The 9,641-nt window shown below is 51.1% G+C and overlaps 1 long non-coding RNA gene across 2 annotated transcripts; it reads right to left on the bottom strand.

Moving 5' to 3' along the window:
• Positions 1–3,410: 3,410 nt before the first annotated feature.
• On the bottom strand, positions 3,411–5,309 carry LOC119878476. Of its 2 annotated transcripts, none has more exons than XR_005386939.1 (3): positions 4,981–5,309; positions 4,278–4,413; positions 3,411–3,958 (listed from the first exon to the last, which is right to left on the bottom strand). It is a non-coding gene; the product is annotated as an uncharacterized LOC119878476 (long non-coding RNA). The 2 variants fall into 2 exon arrangements; XR_005386940.1 differs by lacking the exon at positions 4,981–5,309 and adding an exon at positions 4,864–4,968.
• Between the last annotated feature and the right edge of the window lie 4,332 nt (positions 5,310–9,641).

Below are 9,641 nucleotides of genomic sequence, written 5' to 3'. Positions count from 1 at the left end.
AGAGAAGGAAGGAAAAAAAAAAAAAAGGAAAGTGGAGCTATCAGACACCCTGAGCACTTCGCAGCAACACTGACTCTGCACCTGCGCTCTCTGCTGCCTCTGTGGAAGGAGGGACCTGATCCCACTTGAGGCCAGGCGCCTCACCTGGATCCCATGCCCCTCTCCTGGAGGAGGAGTAGGCCTTCGCAGTGCTCCTGAATTGTGACCTGTCCATATTCTCCATCATTCTGTTCTCTACGAAATGCTGCCATTTTGCACCCCGATAGGAATGAAGTAAAGCAGAAAGCCATGCCTTATCCCAGATCTTTCTGAGACACTGCCACATTTCCCCGATGCTCCAAGCAGCAAGTCTCCCCTTGCTCTGTAACCATTTTCCTTGCCACCCACTCCACGTGCTTCTATCAGCTGTCCCCCAAAAGAACACCGGTTTGTGAAGGGCAACAGTAACCTTCACATATCACCAACCCCCTTGACGATGTCCTCTCCTCAACTCACCAAACCTCTCAGGTGCCTTTGGTACATTCACAATTGCCTCGTTCTAGAATCTGTCCCTCTCCCACCCTTCTTTTTCATTTTTTCCATGTTTGACAATATACTCTCTGGGCGTTGTTCCTCCCAATACCAATGGCCACTCTGCTCCATGTCAGTATTTATCGTTTATTCCTCCCTTTCCACTGGCTTTTAGTTTGAACAGGGCCCTTCTCACACTACACTCTCTCCATGGGTTGTTTCATGCTTTTGGCCAGCATACAGCATGTCCACAACGTGACCTCCCACATTCCTACCTCACTCATCAACCTGTGCCCTGAGATCCACATTTGTGTCTTTGTTTGCTGGCCAGCAGGAAGCATACACGTCACGTCATGTGTCCCAAGCCCGCCCCTTCATGCGTTGCATTTTGTTGGTCTCCACTGCAGTCCAGCAACAAGTCCTCTAGATTCGATCTTCTGATATATCCTGTACCCATCCCCTTCGGTGCTTTTCTCCTGCCACTGTTTCAATATCCAAACAATCCCATCAGCTCATGCCTTCACGGCAATCACTGTGGCCTACTTGTGTTCCTCGAACATGCCAGGCTTCTTCCCTCATGAGGGCATCGGTAATCAGTTCTCTCTCTTGCCTCAAACAGTCCAGTCCTGGATCTTTTTTTTTTTCTTAAGATTTTATTTATTTATTCATCATTCATTCGAGAGAGAGAGAGAGAGAGAGAGAGAGAGAGAGAGAGGCAGAGACACAGGCAGGGAGAAGCAGGCTCCATGCAGGGAGCCTGATGTCAGACTGGATCCCGAGACTCCAGGATCATGCCCTGAGCTGAAGGCAGACGCTCAACCGCTGAGCCACCCAGGCATCTCAAGTATTCTTTTAAAAGGTGAAACTATCGAGCCAATCTCAAGTGCTGCTCTTTTATTATGTGATATATATGAGACTGGTAAAGTGTTTGCCCACCCTCCTATCGACCAGACAGGAACAGGCACCTGGGCTTCCCCCGGAACTCCTGGAAGACAACATGATCTTTGGGTAACTTCATCTCTGCTGCCCAACTCTCCTTAATAGTTAGCAGGGCCTGGAGGGAGCAGAGGACTAGGAGTGAAGCTCTCTGGGCACTGACATTAAAACATTGTTGACGCAGCATCTCCCAGGACCCTTTTAAAGCATGGTGTCTGTCTGTTTTTTTTCTTTTAAAGATTTTATTTATTTATTCATGAGAGACAGAGAGAGAGAAGAGAGAGAGAGGCAGAGACACAGGCAGAGGGAGAAGCAGGCTCCATGCAGGGAGCCCGACGTGGGACTGGATCCCGGGACTCCAGGATCACGCCCTAGGCGGAAGGCAGCGCTAAACCGCTGAGCCACCTGGGCTGCCCTGGTGTGTCTGTCTTTGGACCCTGAGTTCACTTTTAAATGTCATCCCCACTGATTTTGGCTGAGGCATTCATGTTGGTTAATCCCACCTATTTTATCAGTTACCAGCCTCCTTACTCCTTTAAAAAACAAGACAAAACAAAACAAAACCCTAAAGGTTTCCCTTTGGGATCTGGACATACTCTGGGGAGCCTTGTCAGCATGAAGGTCAAGCTAAAGAACTGTTCTGTCCCAGCTTCAGAGGAATAGAAGACAAAGGAGGTGGCAGGTGGGGGGAAGGCTCTCAAGTCTCAGTCTCCCCTGTATGGGAGGGGAGCTGTAAGTGAGCTGTATCAGAGAAGAGGAGGACAGGGATGCCTGGGTGGCTCAGCGGTTGAGCGGCTGCCTTATCCTGGAGTCCTGGGATCCAATCGTGCATCAGGCTCCCCACAGAGCCTGCTTCTCCTTCTGCCTATGTCTCTGCCTCTCTCTATGTGTCTCTCATGAATAAATAAATAAAATCTTTTTTAAAGAGAGAGAGAGGAGGACAGGATTTTGCCCTCCTTCACATTTGGGACTTGGTATTCACTTTGCAGGATGACCCAGCAGCCTCCCGGTGCTGGCTGGGGGGGGGGGGGGGGCTCTGGTTTAGGCACTTACTTAGCTTTTGGAGCTGATCTTGGCTTCTGCTGTGCTATAGGTGAGACCCCCAGGGGCTGGATAGGTGAGGGAAAAATGTAGAAAGTGACTGAATCCCCAGGCAGGGGTTCATGAAGGAAGCCTAAGTAGGCAAAGGGCTAGGTGACTCTGCAGCTGAGGCTGCGGAGTGTCAGCCCTCCCCAGAGTGGGGATGGAGGTTGAGACCAAGTGTCAGAAGGATCTAAGATGCCAGCAGAGGTGAGCTGAGGCTGGGTCAGCCAGGAAGCACCAGGTCCCAACCAAGAGGAAGAGGAAGAGGCAAGTTTCACCAGCTAACCTGCATGGGCTTTGCGGGTCTGCTTTACCAGCTGAACCTGGGTGAAGGTTCAACAGTCTTCCTCCCCCAGACACAGAGCATACTGAGAGACCCAAAGAATTTCATAGCCGTTCCCCTTCCAGCATCACCCAGGAGACTTGTAAACCACACACACTCCTTCCCCACCTTGGAAAGAAGTAGGGAGCTGGGGTGGAAATCTGAGAGACCGAGCATTTAATCAACTAGACCATTCACTTGATGGCATCTGAGCACACTTGCCAGATCAGAAATGGTTTCAGCGGGTGTCTTGTTCCTTTTCTATGCGGTGGGACAGTGAACAAGCATGAAGATCACAACAGCCAGAGAGAATAAATTAAGCAACGTGGCCTGTGGTCTGAGGAGCCCCAGGGCACCCGTGATCTCACCTCCCCATCCCCACCACCTCTATCTCTGTCCACCCTCCAATCAGTCCCCGAGAGAGGAGATTGGGACGAGAGAGGAGATTGGGACGTCTTTGCCTTGTCCTCTCCTTGAACTAGGGCAATGGTTCTCAACCCATAGGGAACCCCCAACACGGAGCACAGGAGGAAGAGCAGACCAGACACACAGAGTGGAGCTGTCGCTGGGGGGAGCAGGGCCTTCTCAAGGCTGTCATTGCCTCCAGGGCGATGCCAGGCTCTTTCTCCCCTGACAACACAGGCCCGGTTTTCCAGAGCCTGAGCCAGGAAGCTTAGCTTCCGAAAATGGTGTAGCACTGTGCAGTGCTGGAGAAAAATCACAGAACCACATTTAGGGCCACTCTACTTTCAGAGCCTTCATCATCTCCTGGGACCTCAGTGCTGTACAGAGTGCCTTCTGTGGGACTCTGGTCCCTCCCCCAGTCCCTTCTGCAGACATCCTAAGATCCCACCTGTCTCCCTGCATCCTCTACCACACATCTATCCCTTCCCTGCTAGCCAGAGCACATTCCCATCCTCAGGGGAGATCCCAGCAAGCAGGGAGAGGGAGGAGAAGGGCCTGTGTGCTGGAGGGGGTGTGGGAGTGCATTGTCTGGCAACACTCCTCTGCTGCTCCCCACTGGGTCACTCAGCTCTGGCAACAGCCCAGCTCCAGGACAGAAGAGAAAGCACTGGTCTCCAACTCGCTCTCTTTCTGTGAACAATGCTGAGATGATTAAAAAAAAAAAAAAAAAAATGGTTACTAGGGTAACTGCAGCTTAATCCCTCTGACTCAAGAGGGGGAAAAAAAAAAAAAAAAAACAAAACAAAAAAAAAAAAACCCAAGGAAGACAAAGGAGTGGAAAGGATGTACACACGATGTACTGTGTGGGAGGCCAGCCACAGACACGGAGCTGGGACTGTCACTGTGTGTGCTTGTCCAAGGGTCCTGTGCATGCACACACACACACACACACACACACACACACACGTGCACAGGCGTGTCCCCGGGGGCGTTCCTTCACCTTCTCAACATTGGTACCTACCTGTTCCTTCAAGGCCTACTTGATACCTGCATTTCATTTGGATCCATTTGGGCAATTACTGATTTAAAGCAAACTCTATGCCAAGTCGCCTTCAATGAAAGATGCTTTTTTTCTCACTCCCGTGGTGGTAAAATACCTAGAATATAAAATTTACCGTTTTTGGCATGTTTAAATGCAGAGACAAGGACGCGTGGGTGGCTCAGTGGTTGAAAGCCAGCCTTTGGCTCAGGGCCTGATCCCAGGTGTGTGTGTGGGGGGGGTAGGATCGGGGATCGGGGATCGGATCCAGCATGGGGCTCCCCGCAGGGAGCCTGCTTCTCCCTCTCCGTCTCTGCCTCTGTGTCTCTCAAGAATAAATAAGTGAAGACACAGTAGTATCAGTAAGTTGGTAGTGTTGTGCCACCATCACCAGCATCACCCATCTCGCGGATTTCTCATCACCCCGACGTGTATCTTTGGACCTTTCATTAAACACTGGCCAGTACAGGTTACCCTCCGCGCCTGCTAAGCGCTGGGTGTTAGGGAAAGCCACTTCCACTGAGCAGGCGACTGAGAGACCCAGAAAGCAAGTTGCTGAGGCACCTACGCAGCAATTTCAGAAAGGCCAAGTGGCAAAGCAGAAGGGCTCAGTCCGTGGGAGGTGCGTTTTCACAGGAGCCCTCACAAAAGGGAACAAAGCAGAGACAGTCCCGGGCGGTCTAACCTCGCGCAGGCGCAACGGAAAGCCCCATTTTCGAGAAGACGGCTGCTGCCTCTTTTTTCAAGCACGAAGGGCGGGGGCGGAGGTCCTCCCAAAGGCGACACGGCACACTACTGCCACCTAGCGGCCACAGAAACTGAGCGCCACATTTGGGAAGGAAAATTAATCCTTTCCACCGCTCTTGTGTGAGGAGAGCTAGAGATAGTAGCTGAAGGAGGTACGTGCAATGCCGCTGAGGGGCGGAGAAGCCAGGAAGTTGCCAAAGGGACCCGGCAGCATCCTTCCCTACACAAAGCCGGCCGCTCTCCCGCCCCGGAAATATGGTAATAGCGGCCAAAGGCACGCGCCCGGAAGTCCCGGCACCAGGGAGGGAGAATCCCCAGAGCTCCGCTCCGATTGGTGAGTTCTGGGCATGCGCGCAGGCGCTGAATGAGGTCGGTGCCAGGCTGTGGGCCCGGGTTCGCTGGGGGTTCGGGGAAGGGTTCCAGGACCCGGCGTGTTGGTATCCGGGTACTGTCACCACATACCCGGGTGCCCCCACCGCCCCGCTGCGACGTGTGTACGGATCCCTCGTTCACTGTCCTCCTGTGCCCCAGCTTTGAACACGCCAGTCCCGTGGCACCCTCGCTGTCCTCTCAGCTCTCACGCCTCGGTTGTCTCGGGGCACCTCATGGGCCAAGAACATGACCTGTCCGCCTCGGGGCTTCTCACCCCCAAGGGATATTCTCCTTCTCCCCAACCCGAGCATCCTCTACCCACTTACATGCCCCGGGCATCAGGAAACCCAGCGCCCCTGTCTGCTGTCATTATCTAGCAGTCCTCTGGCTCATCACTTGGAACAGAATGCCTCCTCCCCCAGCCCCCTCCCTCCAATACCTCTACCTCCCCAGCATTCAGCCTCTTGGGGGCCTCCAGTGCAGGGACCTCAGGGCCACCTCAAGGTTCACCCCCAGTAAGGGACACTCCCTGTCTGTATCTGAGCACCAGAGCATCGATGATGAAATTTTAAAATCCTACCGAATACTTTTATGTTGATTCCATGTCCAGGAGAGAATTGCCTCTCACTTCCAACCATCCTACCCACACTACTATGTTACTCCCTAGCAACTCTCTTCTGTTCCCAAGCACCTCCCTAATAATTCATGGAGAGGACAGTAGCAATCAGGTGGCATTCTCTGACCTTCCCAGTCCCAATCTAGGGGATTTTGTCCCGGCATTCTCTGCATACATGGTCTAGACTGCGACCAGCCCCTCACCTCTGCTCTGGATCCCACGCCTCCCACCTTCTCAGAGAACTTGTTCCTGCAAGGATCTCTCCTCTCTCCTCCTCTCTCTACACTGGAGCATTCCACAATAAAGGGGAAGAGCCCCTACCCTCTTCCCCCATGTCCTCCTGCAGCCTACTGGCACCTCATCTGTTCCTTTCTTTTTTTTTTTTTTTTTTTAAGATTTTATTTATTGATTCATGAGGATACAGAGACAGCGAGAGAGAGGCAGAGACAACGGCAGAGGGAGAAGCAGGCTCCACGCAGGGGAGCCTGACGGAGCCTGACGGAGCCTGACGGAGGCCTGACGGAGCCTGACGGAGCCTGACGGAGCCTGACGGAGCCTGACGTGGGACTCGAGTCCCGGGTCTTAGGATCACGCTCCCTGGGTTGAAGGCGGCGCTAAACCGCTGAGCCACTGGGGCTGGCCCTCATCTGTTCCTTTCAAAGCAAAACTGCTTCAGCTTCTCCTGAGGCCATTATTAGCTCCTCGACCCCCTTCAAGTAGAGCTTTTGTCCCGTGTCTGCACTGCAACTGGTCTTGCCAAGGCCTCCATTCATATCCATATTGCCTGACACCACTCTCTCTTCTATGCACATCTTAGGGAACTTCTTGGCATTGTGACCGTTCATTTATCCATCTAGTCCTTTATATATATATTTGAATGTGGAGGGTTATGTAATGTCAATTTCTGTTGTTTTTTGAGAAGGTACCAATTTCACATCATGCCCCCCTTTGAACCTGGATATAGTATGGGAAGTCAGGTCAATATGAGCGACAAGCCAAGAAAGAGTGTCCGTTTCAGGCCAGAAGGGGGGCAGAGGCCCCCAGAAGAAGTGGGGGCAGAGGTAAAACAGCTCCGACAAGGGATAGCCTGTTCAGAAATGAGGAAGAGCTCCAGGTAAAGGAGGTTTCACCTCATGCACACTGAGACTCACAGGATACACTCTGCACAGTGAGCCAGCCCTCTCTTTGAGTAGAGGGATAGCTGGAGTTTATATATATAGCTTTCTTTTTTTTAATTTTTTTATTGGTGTTCAATTTACTAACATACAGAATACCCCCCAGTGCCCGTCACCCATTCACTCCCACCCCCCGCCCTCCTCCCCTTCTACCACCCCTAGTTCGTTTCCTTCCAGAGTAGCAGTCCTTTACGTGTCTGTCTCCCTTTCTGATATTTCCCACACATTTCTTCTCCCTTCCCTTATATTCCCTTCACTATTATTATATTCCCCAAATGAATGAGAACATATAATGTTGTCCTTCACCGACTGGCTTACTTCACTCAGATAATACCCTCCCGTTCCATCCACGTTGAAGCAAATGGTGGGTATTTGTCATTTCTAATAGCTGAGTAATACTCCATTGTCTACATAAACACCACATCTTCTTATCCATTCATCTTTCGTTGGACACCGAGGCTCCTTCCACCGAGTTTGGCTTCGTGGCCATTGCTGCTATAAACATCGGGGTGCAGGGGTCCCGGCGTTTCACGGCATCTGTATCTTTGGGGTAAATCCCCAGCAGTGCAATTGCTGGGTCGTAGGGGCAGGTCTATTTTTAACTCTTTGAGGAACCCCTTCCACACAGTTTTCCCGGAGTGGCTGCACCAGTTCACATTCCCCACCAACAGTTGTAAGAGGGTTCCCTTTTCGCCGCTCCCCTCCAACATTTGTTGTTTCCTGCCTTGTTAATTTGCCCCATTCTCACCGGTGTGAGGGTGGTATCTCATTGTGGTCTTGATTTGTATTTCCCTGATGGCAAGTGATGCAGAGCATTTCTCATGTGCGTGTTGGCCATGTCTATTGTCTTCCTCTGTGACGACCTTTCTCTTCATGTCTTTTGCCCATTTCATGATTGGATTATTTGTTTCTTTGGTGTTGAGTTGAATAAGTTCTTTATAGATCTTGGAAACTAGCCCTTTATCTGATAGGTCATTTGCAAATATCTTCTCCCATTCTGTAGGTTATCTTTTAGTTCTGTTGACTGTATCCTTTGCTGTGGCAAAAGCTTCTTATCTTGATGAAGTCCCAATAGTTTTCATTTTGCTTTTGTTTCTTTTGCCTTCGTGGATGTATCTTGCAAGAAGTTACGGTGGCCGAGTTTCAAAAAGGGTGTTGCCTGTGTCTCCTCTAGGATTTTGATGGACTCTTGTCTCACATTTAGATCTTTCATCCATTTTGAGTTTATGTTTGTGTATGGTGCAAGGGAGTGGTCTAGTTTCATTCTTCTGCATGTGGATGTCCAATTTTCCCAGCACCATTTATTGAAGAGACTGTCTTTCTTCCAATGGATAGTCTTTCCTCCTTTATCAAATATTAGTTGCCCATAAAGTTCAGGGTCCACTTCTGGGTTCTCTATTCTGTTCCACTGATCTATGTGTCTGTTTTTGTGCCAGTACCACACTGTCTTCATGACCACAGCTTTGTAATACAACCTGAAATCTGGCATTGTGATGCCCCCAGATATGGTTTTCTTTTTTAAAATTCCCCTGGCTATTCGGGGTCTTTTTTTTTTTTAATTTTTTTCTTTTTAATTTTTTATTTATTTATGATAGTCACAGAGAGAGAGAGAGAGAGAGAGAGAGAGAAGAGAGAGGCAGAGACATAGGCAGAGGGAGAAGCAGGCTCCATGCACCGAGGCCTGAGTGGGATTCGATCCCGGGTCTCCAAGATCGGCCCCTGGGCCAAAGGCAGGCGCCAACCGCTGCGCCACCCAGGGATCCCTCGGGGTCTTAATATATAGCTTTCTGGAGCTGACTTAGCTCCTGGTGTGTTGTAGATGAGACTGGGGGCATGGAGGCTACGCTCCCAGTGGGGGATACGGAATGTGGCTGGCTCCATAGCAGGAGGTTCATGAAGGAGGCTTTAACCTGGTAAAGGCTTTGATGACTCTGCAGCTGAGCCTGAGCAGCAGACAGTCTTGCCCAGAGGTGGGATGCAAGATGAGACCAGCCAACAGACGTATGTGCAGATCCCAGCTGAGAGGTAAGGCTGAGGTCAGCCAGGGAGCACCAGGTCCCTGAGCAGGAGGAGAGACACAAAAGTGCCAGTTACACCAGCTCCCATGCATGGCATCACCAGTGGATCTGGGGGGACAAGAGTCATCCCCTCCGTCAGAGACCATCCAGGGGCTCTGTGAGCCATGTAGGGTGTCATAGACCCCCTTTCCACATCATCATGTGGACCTGTAAGCCACACAATATCCCTTCCTCACTTGGAAAGGAGTAGGGGGCAGAGGGGAGGGTGGTGGAAATGTGAGGCTGAGCATTTGTATATAGTGGACCCATCCCAGCCACTTACTTGTCATATTAGATGTAAATGAATGGCTTCTTTCCCCCCTTGCCTTCCAGTCCAGGGGGCGGGGAGGGGGGGGCAGGGCTCATGGTGTAGGTCAGA

The sequence above is a fragment of the Canis lupus genome, unplaced genomic scaffold, assembly GCF_011100685.1.
Source record: "Canis lupus familiaris isolate Mischka breed German Shepherd unplaced genomic scaffold, alternate assembly UU_Cfam_GSD_1.0 chrUn_S1653H1847, whole genome shotgun sequence".
NCBI lineage: Eukaryota > Metazoa > Chordata > Mammalia > Carnivora > Canidae > Canis > Canis lupus.
The sequence above is the reverse complement of the archived record's forward strand: the minus strand, read 5'-3'. Positions and strand labels throughout refer to the sequence as shown.